A 21,945-nucleotide genomic window follows, 5' to 3' on the forward strand; every position below is an offset into this window, starting at 1 on the left:
ACAGAAAGGCATATAGGTGTAGGTATACAGGAAGTAGGTCTCTTTGGAGGCTGAGGTGTCGGTGAGGTGAGGTTGACTGTGGCTTTTTCCTATTTCTCTGATCTCTCAGTTTTCACCCCTTTCCTGGCTCTGGGCTTTTATTAATAAGACCGTTTAGCAATTCATGCTACAATTACCCTCAATGTTTTCCCTGCCTTTTAATTCTTAACCTGTCAGGGAAAATGAACCCCTCTAGACTCCTAGACTGTTATCAGTCTCACTAAATTGCTCTGACCAACTTGAATTTACTTTATCGCCATGTTGGCCTCAAATTTTTGATTCTCTAGCCTCGACTTTCTGAGTGGCTAGGATCACAGGCCTGTGCCTCAAGATCCTGCAACAAATTTCTCCTGTTTCATCCCTTCCTTTCTTCATGTATGTACATGTGCTATGTCAGGTCCCCTGGAACTGGAGTGACAGAGAGTTGTCAGCTGCCATGTGGGTGCTGGGAACTGAAGCCAGGTCCTCTGCAAGAGCAGCCAATACTCTTAACCAAGGAACCATTTCTCCATCTTCTTCTTTTTGGGGTGGATACTGGGGGTGAAACCTAGGGGTTTCCAAATGCTAGGCAACCATTGTTCTCTCTAAACTACATCTCCAGCCCATGCCTTTGTATCCTGTAGTGGGTCTGTGCTGTGGGATGATCTGTATGTCCTGTGGGAGCCCTTCTTGGGTTCCTCGTGGCTTTACCCAGCAGGTCCGCATAGAGGATGATTAGGACCATGGGCCTGAGTGCAAACAGAACTTAGGCCGGCTGTGTGCAAACAGAACTCAGCAGCTCCCAACACACCCCACGTGATGCCATATCGGGCAGTGTTAAGGCAGCCAAAAGGACCCTATAGGATTGACAAGAGGTCTGTCAGCTGAAGGCCTGGGAAGAACCAACTGTGAAGCAGGAAAATCTATCTCCCAAATGCCCCAGACAAGGGAATCTGCATTTAAATCACATAGGGTGAGCACACCAAAACTTGGGTGCAGCAAGCCTTGTTCAGTGCCTCTCCACTGTATGTGCATGCAGTCCTGTACAGCATGGGGCGTGACTCAGTGCTCAGATGCAAGAAGCTGGCAGGAGACAGGAAGCTGCTCATACAAGCAGAGTAGGAAGTGGTCCAGGGCCATATGCATCTTGGGCAGAGCCAATGAGCAAGGGGTAACCCCAAAAGGAACAATTAGCCCATCCATGAACAGGGAGCATCACAGACTCCACAATGCCCCACAAGCACAAGGACCATGTTATGTTAGCTCTCCCTTGAAAGGTGAGAAAGATGAGCTAGGAGGTGACCCCCACCAGTTTCCCAAGGTGTCTACCAACATACCGCAGGCTGGACACATTAGGGAGCACGTTCTCCTCGGGCACCTCCACATTGTCATGATGATCATACAGTAGATGAGGCACGCAAGGAGAACTTTCCCTCCATCCTAGGGGCTGAGAGGCCCGCATTCCTTCTCCAGCAGAAAGCCCCGTATACAGTTATCCTCAACCGAGCCCACACTACGAACAGGTCAGCCACGGGCGAGTTGGTGATCCTGGAGGCCGGAAAGTTATGGAGGGATCTGGCTGACATCCTCACACACCTCACCCACCACCTCTGGGCCCCTCACAGTCTTGGTCCATTGAGAGTGTAGCTCTGGTTTGATGGATTGTGGCGAGCTCTGGTCTCCATGCTACTGGGTCACTCCCATGGTTGGGCTCTGTAAGCCAAAGCAGCCCAGAAGTTCACCCTTGGCTGCAAGCACAAGACAGGGTCATAAGGCTACAGTCTCATCCATCTGATAAATTATCTTCACCACTGAGCCAGGCCTGTGACCAAGGCAGATAAACCTGCATCATTGCGCTCTGAGAGCTGAGGAAACGGTCTAGGCGATAATCACAATGGCATAATGTGAGGGAGGCCAGGAAGGAAGGGGTTGGCAAAAGTGTCTTGAAGGGCACTAAGAGGTTTAGCTGAAGGAGGGCATGAAGTTTGGGGTTTTTTTTCTTGTTTGTTTTTGAGAAGGTCTCAGTCTGTAGCCCTGGCTGGCCCAGAACTAACAGATCTACCTGCCTCTGCCTCTGGAGTGCTGGGATTAGAGGCCTGTGCCACCACACCCAGCCTGAAGGAGGGTATGAGGAAGAGTAATCACCAAGGTGGTTATTTGGAGAACCCCTAGTAGATGAGTAATCAGAAGAAGAGTGGTCAGAGGGATGAGCATGGTGTGCATGGCCTTTAATCCTAGCTCCCCCTCCTCGGGGCCAAAGGTAGACCTCTGAGTTTGAGGCCAGACTGGTCTACAAAGCTGCAAGCCAAACGGCTATATAGTGAGACCCTATCTACAGATAAAACGTGAGTGGCCAGAGAGGTAGAGGAAAGGGCTCAGAGCCTGCTTATGGGCCTCATGGACCTGGTTAGCAGTTAAGACTTTCAACTTTGGACTGGGATGAGGAGCCCAGAAAACAAATCCAAGAGGAGATGATGGTGGCCAGGGGTGAAGTCAGAGGGGAGGGGAGGAGAAGGCTGACAAACGGCATGGATCAAGGCTGGCAACGGAGCCCTAGGGCCTGGCAAGTGGTCTGTAGGAAATAAGGTAGGCAGGCTATGGGGACACTGGGGTCTGCGTTCCAGACCACAGTTTGACTTCCCTCTACCAGGCAGCGGCTGCTTACCCAGCCGGGGCAGATACTTCTGTCGCTGCTCCTCGCTCCCATAGGTGTAGATGGGGTGCATGACGAGGGAGGACTGAACACTCATCATTGACCTGTAGCCGCTGTCCACCCTCTCCAGCTCTCGGGTCAGGAGACCATAGGCCACTGATGACACTCCAGCACAGCCATACCCTGGTGTAGAGGAGGATCAGGTAGATCAAAGACGACCAAAGTTCAGCCTGGCTGGGACCAGGGACTGAGCAGGGCTATAATGGGGCCCTTCTGGAAGTGGGCTGGGGCTGCCCTGGCTGGGACTTTCCACTGCCCATTTTACAGAGAGAAGGGGTGGCTTTTCAGGATGTTGGGAGTAAGGACTGCAGAGCATCCACAGGAATGTCCTTACCTTTGATGGTGGGTCCCAGCACGCCAGCTCCCCCATCTCATGCACGATGTCCCGGTGGAAAACTGCAGAGATGGGTGCCAGAGTCATGTCCTGTCTCAGCCTGACATCGTCCCTGACTCTAGGGACAGCTGGGGTGTGTGCACGGCAGCAGGTGCAAATCCTGTGTGGTTGAGGAGCCCGGGGTGCCCACCCGACACCAGGGCACCTTCATTTCGATTGGCCAGCAGAATTCGCGGCATAAGCCTCTCCTGGCAGTAGTTTCGGAAGGTGTCCCTGATGAGTTTCTCATCGGCGGTCAGCTGCTCCTCCAGCACCAGTGGGTCCCTCCAGTCAAACCCAGGACGAGAGGCTGGGTGGGGCATGGGATTCGAATCAGCCAGACCCCGCCTCCTCTTCCAGATTTCTAAGCTGCACCCTTTCTCCCCATATCGCTCCAGGTGAATGCTGGCTTCAAAACAGTCCGACAAACACAACCCTTCTCTAGCCCAATAGAAACAAAGACCTTAGCGCTTCTGACCCTGGGCACAACCCAGCCTCCCTTCCAGCAGTCCTTGCAATCACAGACAGAGACCACCAAGGGTAAGACAACAGCTGGACCGGGGGTAGGTGGAAGGTGGATCTTACATTTGGCCGATCGACTCTGTGTCTTCTCTGCAAACACAGGATGAGAAAGACACACTGAGAAAGTGTCCTTGTGTCTCCCTGCCGACCCCATCCCGGGCCCCCGCACTGACCGGTGTGTGCTGCCGCCGAGCTCCACGTACGCGGGACACATGGGAAGTGCAGGCCGGGCCTGTGGCTCAGTAGCCGCGCGGAGACTCCTCTCAAAGCCATATATATAGTCGGCGACTGTCGCAGCGATCGCCACTGGAAAAGCCGGGCGTCAGCAGAGTCCAGCTTCTCCCTCCCAGTCCCCTGCTTACCTGGTGCCTGCAGACTGTGCTCGGACCTGCACACTTGACCTCGGCCTGATAGGGGTTGCTCATTGGTTCCTCCTTGGTTCCGCCCAGAACACCCCCCTCCTCCGTGGCTCTGCCTTTTAAAAGGGCCAAGGTAGCAGCCTGCCTTTGGAAGCGGGCTCTTCCTTGCGTAGGCAGGTAGTCCCTTTAAGAATCCAAACAAGGAAGGGGCGGAAAACGAGTGCACAAGCCCAATTGGCCAACTGTATTTTCTGCTCCGCCCACCCCAGGTTAGCCAGTTGCCAAGGGCCTGAGGGCGGGATCCCAAAGTTCATTAAGGAAGTCTGGGGCCAGACCTTGAGAAATCCGCAAATGGTGTGCGCGAGGAGAGAAAGGTGGGTCGCTAGTGGGTGATCTCAGCCAATGCCGTCCGCCGGTCTATCCAGCTTGTTAGTTTGTGTGTACTCTGTGAGTGGGCGTGGTCTCGTGTGCCAGAGTAACTGCATTTCTGTGAATGTTGCTTGTATGTGTGCGGTTCTCCTGCTTGCTAGATGTTTGTGTAGAATAATCTAGAATATGTTGTAACTGGTGTCTTGGATATTATTATTTCTATTGGAATATGCTCTGTTTTGAACAGAGTAAGACAAGAATAGAAAAAAGGGAAAAATGTAACTGTAAACCTCTCCTGAGAAATGGTAACTGTTATCCCGTCAAAACAGCCGCCTTACTAGTGTCCTTCGAGAGGAGAATGGTTTAACTATTGATCCAGTATTTGCTTCTGAAAGGTGCTTAACTGACCATAGAGAGGGATTTCCCTTTATAAACTTATATCGGCCCCTTATTGGCTCTTAGTAGTTTAAGCCACCAATGAAGATGGTTTAGCAATAATGCGACAACTATAAATGTTGTAGAAACCCACGTGCAATTGCTCAAACCCAGGGTGTTTTTTCTCCTCAGAGCCCACAAGTAATAAATTCTTCTGATCCTCCTCAGTCTTTAGTGTCTGAGCAACTTTGTCGTGTGGTCTTTCCTGTAACATGTTTGTGGGGTCATATTTCTGTCTTGTGACATAATTGGCTATGTCCCCTTTTAGAGCTGTGTGTGGTGAGCTCCTGTGGTAGTTATCTTTACAAGTGTATCATGTTCTGTTTTGTTTTTCCCCCCAGTGTATGTGTGTGCCCTCACTTGAGTGCAAGTTTTAATTACACTTATCTATTTATTGTGTGTGTGGGGGAGAGAACACTTACAGGAGAGCCAGTGAGAGAGAGAAAAAACACACAATTGCCCAGTGTGTGTGTGTGTGTGTGTGTGTTGTGTGAGAAGAGAGAGAGAGAGAGAGAGAGAGAGAGAGAGAGAGAGAGAGAGAGAGAGAGAGCAAACACACACTTACACAAGTGCCTAGTGCATGCCACAGCTCCCCATGTGGAGGAGGTGAAGGGCAACTTTCAAGAGTTGTTTCTCTCCTACTGTTTGTCCTGGGATCCGAGGTGCTTAGGTTTGTGACAAGCGCCTTACTGCTGAACAATCTTAAGCAGGCCCTTTGACACAGGGCCTCTGTTATGGTTCTAGGGTTGCTCAGAGGTTCACCATGACCCTAAACAAACTTTAATAAACAGAGGCTTTTTATTTAGTTACTGGTGCCCAAGAGTACTCCCAAGATGCAGCCCCTAGCCACATCAGCCCAAGGCTTATAAAGGCAAAACCCACAAGATGACATATATTCTGTCTACATGTGGTCAGGCTCTAATTTTAACATATATATCTTATAGTTGCCCTAGTCATCTTTGTTAGCAGAGTAAGCAAGTTTGATTACAAGAGCAGAAATAGCAGTTAGTCATATGACCAGCTGTCTTGCTAGAACAGTCAAGACCAGTCAATTTAAGAATAGGCTTGGCTGGAGGCAGTGGTGGGTGCACCTTTAATCTCAGCACTCAGGAGGCAGAGCCAGGCAGATCTCTGTGAGTTCAGGGCCAGCCTGGTCTACAGAGTGAGATCCAGGAGAGGGACCAAAACTACACAGAGAAACCCTCTATTGAAAATAAATAAAATAAAACAAAATAAAATAAATAAATAATTTATGTTCAAAGAGTAAGACACAGCCAGGTTGGTGGTAGTGCATGCTTTTAGTCCCTGATAGCGCAGGCAGGCTGGTCTCTGTGAGTCAAAGGCCAGCTTGATCTACAGAGGGAGTTCCATGACAGCCAGGGATATACAAAGAAACCCTGTCTCAAAAAAAAAAAAAAAAAAAAAGAAAAGAAAAGAAAAGAAAAGAAAGAAAGAAGAAAGAAAAAGAAAAGAAAGAAAAGAGGAAGCTATGTAGAATTTCAGAAAATGGTATTGCATTTATTCAAATACAGGTAATTAAAGTATAATTATGTAAACTTAAATGGCACATGATTATGATTAAATTAAATCAATCTTAATTTTATATTTACAGTTTCAGTCCAGAGCATTACATTCATGCAGTGGTAAGAAGCACTGATTTTTTTTCAAATATCCATCCTCCTGAGAAATGCAAGTGTTCAGCTGAAGTTGTTACCTCCTGTTTGAATATATGATACCCTAACAGAAAGCCAAAGTCTAGGAAATGTAAATGTTATTTGTGATAAATAAAACATACACAAATATATATACTAACATGTGTATTAGTATTGTGTGTATATTATATATAGTAGTTATATCTGGTTTTGGCCTATCTTTGAATTTTTCCAACATTTTGAACTGTTCAGATCTTGAGCCTATACACAAAGAGGATTGTGGAACCTTTAAGAATCTGCATCTTGTGAGGATGAGGAAAGCAGACCGGTGTGTTCAGTATGCTCCGGGTTTTCAGGAAAACTTTTTTTTTTTTTTTTCCGGTTTTTCGAGACAGGATTTCTCTATATAGTTTTGGTGCCTGTCTTGGATCTCGCTCTGTAGACCAGGCTGTCTAAAAACAGTGAAGGCCTCAGTGTACCCCAGGACACCCCACTGTTCTGCCTTCAGGGCATATTCCCAAACAAGGTCTGCTTATATGAAATATACTCACCCTGCATTACAAATTTATTCTATTAGTTTCATAAGATGAATTTCATTATGTATTCTCAGACCTTCATCATTTGGTTCGTATATCTTTTTTGCTTTGAAACCATGTAGAAATAATTAGAATCTAACAGCTTGTAAGGAAAGGCCTGATACTCAAGTGTGTTTACATGTGTATTCACTACTAGGATTTTATTTTATCATTCATTCATTTAGATACAGGGTCTACCAATGGAACCCTGGATGTTCTAGGATTTGCTATGCTGACCAACCTGGCCTTGAACTCAAGAGATCTGGCCGCCTCTGCCTCCCAAGTGCTGAGATTAAAGGTACGTGCCACCATGCCTGGATAATTACTAGGACAAAAATAATATTTATTTCTGGCTGTGTGTGTGCACACATGTAACATGTTGTGTGTGTGGAGGTCAGAGGACAGCCTGCAGGAGTCATTTCTTTCCATCTACCTCGTGGGCTCTTTGATGGAACTCCAATTGTCAGGTTGGTGATGGCAACATCTTTTCCTGCTGGTCCATTTCACTGGCCCTACTAATTTCAGTTTTGATTTCTCTCCCTTTTTAAGCCTTACTTCTTATGATTAGTGTGGCAGGGTGCCAGGAGGACAGGTTTGTGGAGTTGGTTCTCTACTTCCACCTATACAGAGGTCCTGGGGATTAAACTCAGTTCATTAGGCGTGCATAGCAAGTGCCTTTCCCCAGGGAGCTAGCCTGCCAGCCCACAGAGTATCTGCATTCTAATGCCATCGAGTCCCAGAAGTCTCTGTAGCATATGATGTGTGCCTTCAACTGCTAATGATTACTTCTGGCGGTGCAATTTCATGAATTCCTTCTCCTCTGCCCTGCTGAATTGCTAAACTGGATCGGATTGTTTCTATAACTCTTAGTATCTATCCTGTCCTAACACCATGGCTAGTTTGCTGTTTGCTTTGTGACACTGAGGACAGACAGTAGGGCAGTGGATACACCATGCAGACACTGTGATGGATCTCCAGCCCTACCCTGTGTTTTAAAGGACACTCACTGATAAACATTTCCCTGTCATTACATGTTTTCTCCCAAATTGATAGCTGTTTTAGTTATGACAGATTTTAAGTAATTTGTTCATTTTGAGACAGGGTCTCACTATGTAGCTGACTGGCCTCAAACTTGCTATGTAGACCCTGCTAGCCTTGAACTCAGAGAGAGTCACTTGCTTCTCCTCCCGGGAGTGCTGGGATTAAAGGTATACACCACCACACCAACATCAAGATATTTAGGCTATCTCAAATTATCTTCATCTTTTAAATGTCACAGTGGCCATCTGACTATTTCTTTGATTGTTCAGATACAAGATAACACAAGGTGACAGAGGCTGGGCCACAACTTGCTTTATAGAGCAGGCTGTCCTCAAACTCACAATGTGAGATTCTCTTGCCTCACCCTGAATGCTGGGTTACAGGTATGTACCACCACACATGACTAAGATTATTTGTTTTTTATCTTTTTAAAACTATTTAATATTTATTTTAATGTGCATGCATTTTGCCTGCATGTGTGTATATGATGCATGTGCAGTATCTGCAGATACTAGAAGAGGGCATAACCTGGATCTGAAGTTACAGAAGGTTAGGAGCCACTAACCTTGTTGGTGTTGGGAACTAAACCCAGGTCCTCAGCAAGAGTAGCAAGTGCTCTTGTCCACTGAGCCATCTCTCCATCCCTGTTTCTGTAAATCTTACAAGACCTGAAGGGATGGCTTTTTAAAATGATGTTCTTGTGTGTTTCTGACTGCAAGTCTGTGCATATGCTCACAGAGGCCAGACCCCTGGAGCTAGAGTTCCATGAGGTTGTGGGCCGCCAGGCATGGGTGCTGGGGACCAAACTGTGGTCCTCTGGATATGCAGCACACTCTCTTAGCTGCTGAGCCTCTCTCCAGCCCCAAAGGCATCTTCCTAGTTCAGGCTGGCCTTGAGTGGTAGTCCTGCCTCAGTCTCCCAAGAGCTGGGATTACAGACAGGCACCACTGAGCCTGGCATTGTATTCACATTATTTAAAAAACTCCTTAACCAACAGTTTTATTGGCATTTATAAAATGAGGATATTTAAGAGCAAGCAATACTTACCAGAACAAGACGAAAGCTACAAGTTTGACACAAAGAAATTTGCCAACAGGTTTTATAGGGCTGAGCTCTTCCTTTAGCACTGTGTAAAACAGCAGGAGGCAGTACATGGCAAACTAGAAACAAAAGCAACATTCAACATTCTGCAGCAGGAAGACAGTGACAGAACCTTTCCCTAAAGCTGAAACCAGAGTCTACTGACGTTTTAGTGCTTTTAATATGTTGCTGAAGATGCATATTATGTGAGATTTCTCAAGAGAGGTACGTAACATTTTTCCTGAACATGTTTCTAAGTGTTCACGTACTGGAACTCAAAGCAATAAACAAATGACATGAACGGAAGGTTTCCTTCAGTCAAAGAAAAAGGCAACACAAATTACCGCCACTTTTATAAAAACTTATTATTATTATTAGCTAGTCTCTTGTGTAACATTTACACACACACACACACACACACACACAGAGTTTATAAGGCAACACATTAAATAAGTACAGTTTCAATATAACTGTGATCATGAAATCTGCATCATACAAACCATTTCCTTTAGAGCAGTGTGTAAGTCCAGCTGGCCTTACTTCTTAAAATAAGTGCCCACGTCTTTAGAGTCAGTTACAATAACCAACCAGCATTTCAACAGCAAGAAGCATTTCTGGAAGCTTACTTTCCCATTAAAACCAGGAGATACTTTATGCTCATTTAAAATACTTCAGGATATGAGAGCAGTAAAGGAAGAACCAAGTTCAGACCTTGCACTGGAGCAGGGCCACCCAGGGTGCTTGTCACACACTCCCGGGCCCTGGGTTCTAGCTCTAGTACCACTAAAAACAAACAGACTCTTAGCACTGAGCCGTTTCTCTGTACATAGGAACTGTGACCCTCATGCTGGGATCTGACCCAGGGCTGTGTGATAGGCAAACACTCCAGGGGTATTCCACAGTCATAACCCAATTTTCTAACATCTGTCATGAACTAAAATGAAAATTTGTTCCCCAATATCTTTTTCAACTGAAAGTAGCTAACTTTTGTGTATGTTTCATAAGGTTTACTTTTAGTATCTGTCTAAATGCCAATGGGAAGACCAAACTGTGCCCACCGGGTTTAGAGTGTTTCCAGTCCTTTCTTATAAAGGGCGTTACATCCCAGAAGGCTAAAACACTTCTACCATTTCTTTAGACTACATTCCCAGAAAAAGACTGCTGGTCATAGAGATGAACATGAGAGAAAGCTCTGGAGACAGACACCATTTATTTCCATTATAAGCTTTCTTCCTTCCTTCCTTCCTTCCTTCCTTCCTTCCTTCCTTCCTTCCTTCCTTCCTTCCTTCCTTCTCTACTTCTCTACTTTCTTCCCTCTCTCCCTCTTTCTCTTCTCTCTCTCTCTCTCTCTCTCTCTCTCTCTCTCTCTCTCTCTCTCTCTCTCTCTCTCTCTCTCCCCCTCTGTATTGAGACAGGTTCTCTCTGTGTAGCCCTGGCTGTCCTGGAACTGCACTTTGTAGACCAAGCTGGCCTCAAAGTCAGAGATCTGCCTGCCTCTGCTTCCCAAATTCTGGTATTAAAGGCATGCAATGCCATGCTCGGCACCATCATAAACTTCTAATAATTTATGTATTAGAAGTGTTTACTATACTGTAAAAAGCACTATCCAAAGACTTCAGATGAAATACACATCAGCTTAAGAGAGCCTTTCAGTTCCTAGAACAGTACTCATTTTAAAAAAAAAATTCAGATTTTATTTTCCTTTAATTCTAAATATAGATCAGAGATTTGAATTCTTGCTTTTTTTTTGTTGTTGTTGTTTGGTTGGTTTTTTGAGACAGGGTTTCTCTGTGTAGCCCTGGCTGTCTTGGAACTCGCTCTCTAAACCAGGCTGGCCTCAAACTCAAGAGATCTGCCTGCCTCTGCCTCCCAAGTGCCGGGATTAAAGGCGTGCGCCGCCGCCGCCGCGCCGCCGCGCGCCGCCGCGCCGCCGCCGCCCCCCGCCGCCGCCGCCGCCGCCGCCACCACCTGGTGAACTCTTCTATTTTTATTTAAACTCTCTCCTCTCGTGCCAATTAAACTTTTCCCTCTTACTGAATAGGCCTATTGCATTGTTTTGTTTATTTAGAGGGCACATCATGCTTATCCCCACAGGGCTGTGGGGTCACAAGAGCAAACAGCTCTGCATGTAAGTCACCAAATCATTCATGAACATATTACTGTACTTCTATATTGTATAAAGGTATTCATTAAAGCTGTTTCAAGTTTTATGTACAAATTAAAAAATAATTTTTTCTCAAGAAATAGTCTGATAATATTTAGCAACAGAAACAAATTTAGTACAATTAAGAAGAATGATGATTTACCTACCAGTTCTGACAAATTATTATAACCAAGTAAGTCCTTGCATTGGAGAAACCAAATTTCCCTTCATCATAGACACCAACCATCTCACATATCCTTAAAAATGGCAAAAATCAACTTTATGACTGACCAAGTAAACCAGTATCTTAATATGTACCCTTTAGAGACTTATTTTATGCATACGAATGTCTTACCTGCATGTATACCTGTTCACAATGTGCATGCAATGCCCGTGGTGACCAGAAGAGGGCACTGGATACTCTGGAACTAGATTTCACTAAACCTCTGCAAGAGTACCAAGTGCTCTTAACACTGAGTGCTCCACTGAGTGCTCTCCAGCCCTGAACACGTTCTTAAGGTGTAGCGGTAGCAACACTTTTTTAAAATTCAGAGTCTATTTACTTCAGTAAACCTATGGAAAATTACTTGACTTTGGTCACTAACAGAGAAACATTTTTCTAGATATGTATGATATGATTATTCCTTTTTTTTTTTTAAATGTATACAGTGTTCTGGCTGGATATATGCCTGCATTCCAGAAGAGGGCACCAGATCTCATTACAGAGGGTTGTGAGGCACCATATGGTTGCTGAGAATTGAACTCAGAACCTTCGGAAAAGCAGCCAGTGCTCTTAATCTCTGAGCCATCTCTCCAGCCCATGATTGTTCCTTTTAACTTAAAGACATTATAAACTAAGAACCATTAAACTAGAGAATAATCTCTCATCATCAAGTTTAAAAAAAAAAGGCCTAATTTTGGAAAACTTGACTAATAATTGTTAACTACAGCTCACCTTTTCCTGTAAACTGCAGGTAAGCATCAGAAGACCCAGACACCCCGCATGTAAATTTTACCGTAAGTATTAAGGTATATGCTAACCCAGTTTCTAAGCAGCAAGGAAATAAAGGATAATTTCATAAATAATTCTAGCTCAAAGGCTAATACAAAGTTAAACTTTAAAAAAAAAACATGGCTTTCTTTTATTTTGTGAGTTGCATAACATTAAGATCTAATAGATAAATCATAAATTGATATTTTGGATTTTTTAGGGAGCAGTTTCCCAGGTAGTTTATGTTTCATATTTTGACATCAAATGTTTTTGTGTGTTTTTTTGTTTTTTGTGTGTGTTTATTTTGAGTCTTGGTCTCTCTCTGTAGACCAGGCCAGCCTCAAACTCACAGAGATCTGCTTCCCTCTGCCTCCTCAGTGCTGGGATTAAAGGTGGCACCAGTTAAAGACAGTGTTCCTAATAAACTCTTAACAAGGTAGAAAATAAATCTGTGGTTAACTAAACTGAAGGAGTTTTTGTTTTTCTGCTATGTTGTACAGTCTGCTCTCAAAAGGATGTGAATCTCGTGGCAATCCTGTAGGGAGAAGGGGCTGGCTAAAGAAACCCACCCTGACCCTGGAGCCCAGAACCAGGGAAAGAAACACAGCCTGGGTCTGGGACCTGAGCCAGAGAAATGAACACTTTATCCCCAAACCCAGAACCAAGGAAATATGCCCTGACTCTGAAACCAGTACCAAAGAAACACTCTTGGTCCCTAGAATCAGAGTCAGTGAAAAGAAAAGTGCCCTGGCCTTAGAATTAGTGTTTGGAGGGAAAAAAAAAAAAGGCCAGTGAAAGAAACACAGTTTGGCTCTGGGCCATGTCTGATCCACGCCCACAAAACTGACCAATCCCTGGGCAGAAAAAAACTAACCAATCCCTGGATGACACGCCCCCCACCCCCAAGATCCTATATAAACCGCCCAGCCTGGTCAGTTGGTGGCCGTTATCTCCACCCTGGTAGAGGCAGTCACTTTCCTGGACTCCTTCCCAAATCTCTTTCTCAAAAGAGGTTTGGGTGTGAAGATCTTCATTCACTGGCACAGAGAAGAACCTTGCGGAGACATCTCACAGTGGACTAACCAAGGGGGAAAGGTGAAAAAGTAACACTTTTCTCCAGAGCCAGGAGATTGCTACATTTCTGCAGGGGTTTCCCCTTTTGCAAAGAGAAGCAAAAGAAGCAACATCTTAGGCTAGAGAAGAAGCAGACCTCTGCTAGGAAGCCCCTTCAGTGGGGGCTGAGCAAGGCTCCACTGCAGCTCTCCCAGAAAGGGACAGGATTGCTCTGTCCTGCAGAAAGACCAGTGTGGGAGCCCATTTTCAGGTTCCTAGTGGCTTTACCCAGCAGGTCCGCATAGAGGATGATTGGACCACGGGCCTGAGTGCAGGTGTCTGGGATGGTCTGCACTCGGCTGTGCTGTGGGGAGGTCTTTTGCTTCACTCCTTGGCATTCATTTATGTACCTAGGGCAGAGACAGTGGAGACCTGATGGATTAGGACCCAGGCCCTCTGGAGGCTATCCTGTATTATCTGTTTCTCCCCCCTCTACCCTTCTAACATTTTCTGCTGCTCCTACTCGAGAGCACTCTAATGTGGGTGTGGTGGGTAGCCCCTCCACAGATGGCGCCTGAACAGGGACAAAGAAAAAGAAAAAGTAATAATAACATATTTTTATAATATTCAGAGTGCTTGACAAAAGGCAGAGTGGGACTGGGGCTCATTCCTGTTTTGAGTGAAAAGAAAAAGTTAATAGGGCAGGGTGTTTTATCCTCAAGAGGAAAGGAAAAATTCCTGATAAAAATTTCTGGAAGAATATCAGGTGCTGCAGCATAAAATCTTCTCGATATTTCTATCTTGCATTTTCTTTCTTTCTTTTTTTTTTTTTTTTTTTTTTTGTGTGTGTGTGTGTGTTTTTCGAGACAGGGTTTCTCTGTGTAGCTTTCCTGGAACTTGCTTTGTAGACCAGGCTGGCCTCTAACTCACAGAGATCCGCCTGCCTCTGCCTCCCGAGTGCTGGGATTAAAGGCGTGCGCCACCACCGCCCGGCTATGTCTCTCATTTTCTATCGATGAAAAATTAGGAAGGTTGAGAGTAGTGAAATAGGGAAAATATAGGAAAATAGCACAAAGAAAACTCAAGTTAGGCAACTAGACAGAAAAACTAAGTCTTTACTTTGGGGCTATGAACACCAACTGGGAAAAATCTATCGTCTTTGAGCTTATCGGGTAGGAAAAAGATTCTTATGGTGAAGAGTTAATGGGAACAATATAAAAAGAAACTATATTCTTGCTTAAAAATGCTTCTGCCCCTGCTTGAGCAAAAACCACAGCTCTTGCAGGTACAAAGCTTGCCCACAGCCCTGCCGCCTTGCGAAAAATAGGCTGTTCTGCAAAAGCCACGAGATGTACTCAAGATTTCCCAGAAACTGCTGTTACCCACCCAGACCACCCAGACCCCCAAGACTCAGCTAGGTGTCTGAACCCCGAGTAACCCCTCTACCCCACCCGTATAAAACTGCCCTATAAAAAGCCTATAAGCTGGAGCTTCGGGGTCTTCAGTCCTCAGCCTGACTGTTGACCCGTGTGCACACGTACAATAAACTGCTTCTGAGTGACTTGATATCGGAGTGAAGCTTCTGTTGTCAGAGCCGACTCTAACATTTTTGGAGGTCCCACCGAGATCATTATCTTCACATCTGGTGGTGAGTCGGCTTGGGAGGGTGAGCAGGTGTCTGGGCTGCCCGTGAGGACACCCAGACAGTGGGGGACAGACGTGTCCAGAACCCACAGGCTGCAGCTCTGGAGGACGCTCTAGAGTGTGGGGTCCCTGTAAAAGGGACCCCTTCGGATACCCTTTTGCCTAGGAGACTTTTTAAGAGGCCCGGGCCACTAGATTATCTTTTGGTTTCATTTTCTATACCATTTTGCCGGCTTGTCCTGTCTCTGTGTGTTGTGGGTTTGTTCGTGTCGTTCGGTGTCTTGTTTTATCTGTTTGGCATGGGCCAGACTGCCTCTACAGCTCTCTCTCTTACCGTCGCCCACTGGTCAGAAGTATCAGCCCGAGCCTCAAACCTAGCGGTTCGAGTGAAGAAAGGGAAATGGCAGACTTTCTGTTCATCTGAGTTGGTGTTGGGTGGTCCGCTGATGGCACTTTTGATCTGAATGTTATTAGGGCAGTTAAACAGAAGATTTTTGTTCCAGGTACCCATGGACACCCGGACCAGCAAGCCTATATCTGGGTCTGGGAGGATTTGGTGCTAGACCCACCTAAGTGGGTCCGGTCTCTCCAGGCCAACTCATCTGCACCACCTACTGACCAAGCCCCCCTCCTTCTAACCAAAACCCCTGAACCGCCTAAGTCTTCTCCGTTAACCCCGACACCTGCACCCCTGCCAGAGTCACAGGCTGACCTCATTTCTCTTGATCTAGATCCCCCGCCGCCCTACAGACCGCCGCCACAGCCAGCTGGGGCAGAATCCGGACCGGCTCTGGTCTCCCCCTCAGGGACAACACAGGGCACCCGGCAAAGGAGGGCACGCCCTCATGATGAGGTCCCAGCGGCAGTCACACTGCCCCTGCGCCCCATTGGGGGAACCATTGAGGATGGGGCTGGGGGAGACATGCCTGCCCTCCAATATTGGCCATTTTCTTCCTCAGATTTATATAATTGGAAAAATATAATCCACCCTTTTCTGAAGATCCCACCCGACTAACCGGGCACCACGAGTCCATCATGTATTCCCACCAGCCTACTTGGGACGATTGCCAGCAACTTCTGGAGGTCCTTTTCACCACAGAAGAAAGGGAACGCATCCTCCTAGAAGCTAGGAAGTTAGTCCCTGGACCAGACGGACGGCCAATCTCATTGATGAGCGTTTCCCCTTGAGACGTCCGACCTGGGACCCAAGCACTCCAGAAGGTAGGGAGCATCTGTCTCTCTATCGCCAGACTCTAATGGCGGGTCTCCGTGCAGCGGCCAGAAGGCCCTCTAGTTTGGCTAAGGTAGGTGAGGTTCTTCAAGGGCCCGAAGAAACCCCCTCTGTCTTTCTTGAGAGACTCATGGAGGCATATAGAAGGTATACCCCCTTTGACCCACAGTCAGAGGAATTGAGGGGAGCAGTAAGCATGGCCTTTATAGGACAGTCCGCCACAGATATACGGTGGAAATTGCAGAGATTAGATGGATTGCAAGGGCTGAGCCTGAGAGATCTGGTTAAAGAGGCAGAGAAGGTCTACTATAAACGAGAGACTGCGGAAGAAAAAGAGATTCGACTGGAAAAAGAAAGAGAGGAAAAAGAGAAACAACGACAAAAACGCCAGAATCGGGATTTGACACGGATTCTTGCAGCCGCAGTAAGAGACGGGCCAGGGCCACGGGGGCGAGGAGGAGGAGGCCGGGGAGGCCGCTCTCCTCTGGGACCAAATCAATGTGCCTACTGTAAAGAGGAAGGTCACTGGGCCAGAGAATGCCCAAAGAAGTTAAAAGGGCGAGGTCGACAGGTCCTTGCCCTTGAGGACTGAGGGAGTCAGGGTTCGGATCCCCTCCCCGAGCTCCGGGTAACATTTGAAGTGGAGGGGACCCCAGTGGACTTTGAGGTGGACACAGGGGCAGTCTACTCAGCCATCTAGCATCCGCTGGGGCCTCTATCTACCCGAAAGTCACTGGTTCAAGGAGCGAATGGAAGCAGAGAGAGACCCTGGACCACCCAGAGAACAGTCAACTTGGGAAAAGGTACTGTACAGCATTCCTTCCTAGTCGTCCTGCCTGACTGTCCGGTGCCGCTTTTGGGCAGAGATCTCCTGACAAATTTGGGAGCTCAAATCTCCTTTACCGCTTGGGGCCCAGAATTAAAATTTGCACACCCAAAAGTGGGGGACCTCCATCTCCTCACATTAGAACTCCCAGCCACTGAGGAGTATCGGTTGTATGGAGCAGCAGCTAAAACCTCTGTAACTACTGTCTCCCCGAACAACGAGGAATGGATTCACAGGTTTCCTAATGCATGGGGAGAGACAGGGGGCCTTGGACTGGCTAAAGAACAACCCCCGGTGGTAGTCACCCTTAAGCCCCACCGCGGTGCCCGTGCATGTAAGACAATACCCGCTCAGTCGAGAAGCCCGGGAAGGCATAAAACCCCACATCAGGAGGTTTCTGGAACTGGGCATTCTGAAACCATGCCAGTCAGAGTGGAACACTCCACTCCTACCGGTAAAAAAGCCAGGAACAAATGACTACAGACCGGTCCAGGATCTGAGGGAAGTAAACTCCCGGGTGATAGACATTCACCCTACAGTGCCCAACCCCTACAATCTCCTGAGTACCTTGCCTCCAGAGCGCAATTGGTACACTGTTCTGGATTTGAAAGATGCCTTCTTCTGCCTACCCCTCCACCCAGATTCCCAAAAGCTCTTTGCTTTTGAATGGTCAGACCCTGAGGAAGGGAGGACAGGGCAGCTAACATGGACTAGACTTCCGCAAGGATTTAAGAACTCCCCAACACCGAGACCTTCGGAGGTATCGAGAGACCTCCCCTGATGTCACTCTCCTCCAGTATGTAGATGATTTACTCCTGGCAGCTGAAACTCAGGACGCCTGCAAACTTGGGACTGAAAAACTTCTAGATACCCTGGCTAGCCTGGGGTACAGGGCATCTGCCAAAAAGGCGCAGATCTGTAAAAACAAAGTCACCTTCCTCGGTTACTCCTTGGAAGGAGGAAAGAGATGGCTCACAGATGCCCGGAAGCAAACCGTGGCCAGCATACCAACTCCAACAGATCGCCGGCAGTTACGCGAATTCCTGGGCGCAGCTGGGTTCTGCAGACTCTGGATTCCAGGGTTCGCTGCCATAACAGAGCCTTTCTCTCCCTTATTAAAAGAAAAGACCCCTTTTGTCTGGCAGGAGCAGCACCAGCTCGCATTTGAGAAACTGAAGAAGACACTCCTGTCAGCCCCGGCGCTTGCTCTCCCGGATGTGAGTAAACCCTTCACCCTGTACTTACATGAGAAGGGTGGGGTGGCTGTCGGTGTCCTAGTGCAAGCCCTTGGTCCATGGAAAAGACCGACTGCCTATCTATCAAAGCGGCTTGATCCTGTAGCCAGGGGATGGCCAACCTGCCTCCGGGCAGTGGCAGCTGCCGCCATGCTGGTGAGGGACGCAGATAAATTAACTCTGGGATAGCATCTGACTATTGTAGCTCCCCATGCATTGGAGAGCATTGTCCGCCAGCCGCCGGACCGATGGCTCAGCAATGCTCGGGCCACATACTATCAGACAACTCTCCTGGACCGGGACCGCATCACTTTCGGGCCCCCATCCGTCCTTAACCCAGCCACCCTCCTCCCAGTTGCTCAACAAGAAGAGGAGGGAGAGCCAGTGCATGACTGTGGTGCCATCCTGGCGGAGGAAACTGGGGTCCGGACAGATTTAACGGACCAACCGCTGGCCAACCCGGACCTGATATGGTATACGGATGGCAGCAGTTTCCTAAATGAGGGGCAGCGGAAGGCGGGAGCGGCAGTGGTGGACAAGAATAAGGTCATCTGGTCTAGCAGCCTCCCAGAGGGAACCTCGGCTCAAAAAGCCGAATTGATTGCGCTCACCCAAGCCCTCACCATGGCAGCGGGTAAGCAAGCCACCATCTACACAGATAGCCGGTATGCATTTGCAACCATGCATGTGCATGGAGCCATATACAGGGAGAGGGGACTATTAACATCGGCAGGAAAGGAAGTTAAAAATAAAAAAGAAATTGAGGCACTACTAGATGCCGTCATGCTGCCTCGTGAGCTGGTAAATTTTTCTCTAGAGAGAGCCAGAAGAGAAAGTGAAAGACCCTAACCCTTCAAGCTTACACCCCCAAAGCACCAGGAAATGAGAAACTAAAAATCTAGTTCCAAGGGCAACCTGACTCAGCCACACTACTCAACCACCCCTGCCACAATGTAACAATGTAAAGAGATTTCTGTTAAGAGATGGGCTCAACTGTGACTGGGATAGTTGCAGGTGTTCCATGAAGGACCACTGTGACCTTTGTGTAAAATGCACTCCCGCCCTGATACCCCCCTTGAGGTTTCAGGAAGAATGTGCATGCGGACCTGACTGTACCCACTCTGTGATCACCCTGTGATCAGGCCATGAAATTGTATGGGAATTGTAACCTTATGGCTTTTGTGGGTTTTTCCTTTAAAAACCCCCATGTGGCTGCAGTAAGATGTGGCTCTTGCTCTTAGGAGCAGAGTTTGCCCTTCTGTACAGTCTCCAATAAACCTCTTGCTAATGCATCAACTGGACTGGAGTCTGGGTTCTTGGAGCACCCACTCGAGAAGATAGTACCCTGGGTCTGGGGTCTATCAAAAGTGCCAAAATCTCGGGTTTGGTTCGTTTTCTTGGCTGTCGTAAGCTAATTTGTTTATGAAAATGCCCAGCGTGTGTAATCTGAACCCTGGTCATCCTCACTTATATCATTGGCATCCTGATATTGGTTACCTTGTGTACTTTCAAATATCACAATGTAAAGGTAAGAGGGTCCAGCACCTTTACCCTTTCTTAGTCTGTTTGGCAGGATCCCTTTGTCAGCCTTTAATGCTTGGGGATCAGAAAAACATTTCATCTCTGAACATTAAACAGACCCGTCTGATTTCACTTTGCCGCTACAAGTGGAGGTGGAACCTGGTGGAGAAAAACAGTTAATGTTGCTGCTTAGAATGCTTCGCCGGTACCCATCAGTTCCCAGAAAACTATTCTTGAAATCACATCTGCTGTGCAGATACTGGGCTTGACCAGATCAGATAAACTACCTTGAAAGCTCCGTTCTGGATTTTATAAGCTTTTAGCCTGCTTCCTGGAACGAAAGGATTCCCGTTAGTTGGACTTTGCTAATTGTTTTTATGTCTGAAGTTTCATCTTTTGTTTCTTTCTTTAATGAGATAAAGTCTCATGTAGACCAGGCTGTTTTGGAACTTGCTTTGTAGCCTAGGATGGTTCTCCAACCTCCACATTCTCAGGGCTTCTGTTTATTCAACACTGAGGATGGAACCCAGGGCTTTGAGCACTTGAGGCAAGCAAGCATTCTACCAACTGAGCTACGTTCACAGATGTCATAATTGATTTCTCAGAAGAGCAGGAGCCCCCTGGCTAATAAATTTATATTATCTTAAAGTGACAACAGTAAGAGACTACCTGAAAAAAAAATGTTTTCCTGAAAACCTGGAGCATTCTGAACACACAGGTCTGCTTTCCTCATCCTCACAAGATGCAGTTTCTGCAGGTTCAAAGCCATCCTCCCCGATGGGCTGATATCAGGCTTTTGAACACATTACTTCACAGAATGCAGCTGCTGCATCCAAGTTATGTGAAGACATTGTCATTGATGTCCCAGAAGAGTAGGAACCTCCTGATACAAGCCAACATCAAGACTTGGAAGACACAGTTGCTTCACAGGATACACTTTCTGAGGCCAAGCTATCTGAAGATGTCATGACTGATATCCCAGAAGAGCAGAAGGAGCCCCCAACCCATCAATTTTCTTAAAGGTTCCACAATCCTCTTTGTGTGTAGGCTCAAGATCTGGACAGTTCAAAATAATTTAGAAATATTTTACCGAGAAAATGCAAAAGAGATGTAAATCTTGGCTTGTGATGTTTTGAAGTGGAAAAAAATTTTAAAAATGAATATAATCTGGAGTATATTTTAAAAAATAGACATCCTGAGTAACTTTGATAATGTTAGTTTGAAAACTAGATTTGAGACCAAAGATGTTGGATATTTTTGTGGCTGTTGTAGGATTTCATTGTCTGCATTGAAATGTTCCTTGCGAGGACTGCCCATCATTATTCGTTCTCCTATAATCCCTATATGCGAGAGGCAGAGGAATTCTCTTGCTTTGGCTCTCCTGGCTATGTGGGATGTGTCAGGTTTCAGAGATGATATTTCTGAACAAATAAGACATGTGGGTAAGTAACAGCTGTTTAACTTTGGTTAGTGTGAGTGTGTGTATAGGGGGCTGGGGTTGTCTGTATGTGCATGTGGGGTTAGAGATGAACCTCAGGTGTGGTCCCTCAGGAGCTGTTCAGCTTGGGTTTTGGAACAGGGCCTCTCACTGTCCTGGGGCTCACAGATTGAGCTAGGATCGCTGTCCAGAGGCCCCAGGATCCAGCTCTGTCGCTAGCACAGGACTGCAAGCTGCCCAGCTTGGGACCTGTGCTGAGGACTGAACTCAGGTCCTCATTCTTGTGTGGCAAGCACTTTGCAGACTTCCATGTCCCTATTCCACAGGAAAAATACTCTGCCTTTTGGACCTGATGGCAGAAGAAGATGGATACTGTTCTGACTGGTGCCTCCAATGCTATGGAGACCTGGGTAGGGATTGGTCCCTGTAATTTATAGGATTGGAAGCTTCTTGGTCTGCACTCAGATATAGTTTATCCTTCTCAGATCTCTGACAGTACTGATGGCCAGGCTAGCTCTAACTTTGTCAGCATGGCAGCATCAGACAACCAGATCTTTCTGCAAGGCTATAGCTTTCTTGTTAGCTCACTTTTAGGAAAATGTTCTAAGATATAAAAGTTTAAGTAAGTCATAAAGGTTCAGATATGAGTCCAAAATGAGATAAGTTTCAGATTACTCTCCTGTTCTATGGTTCAGATCTTAACATTTAGGAGTCCTGATGAGCTGG

General features: G+C 46.8%; 2 pseudogenes; one reads left to right on the forward strand and one right to left on the reverse strand.

Moving 5' to 3' along the window:
* Window positions 1-197: 197 nt before the first annotated feature.
* On the reverse strand, window positions 198-3,927 carry LOC114688975 (annotated as a pseudogene).
* Window positions 3,928-14,452: 10,525 nt separating this feature from the next.
* LOC114688974 lies at window positions 14,453-19,149 on the forward strand (annotated as a pseudogene).
* The last annotated feature ends 2,796 nt before the right edge of the window (window positions 19,150-21,945 follow it).

The sequence above is a fragment of the Peromyscus leucopus genome, chromosome 5 (assembly GCF_004664715.2).
Source record: "Peromyscus leucopus breed LL Stock chromosome 5, UCI_PerLeu_2.1, whole genome shotgun sequence".
Taxonomy (NCBI): Eukaryota; Metazoa; Chordata; class Mammalia; order Rodentia; family Cricetidae; genus Peromyscus; species Peromyscus leucopus.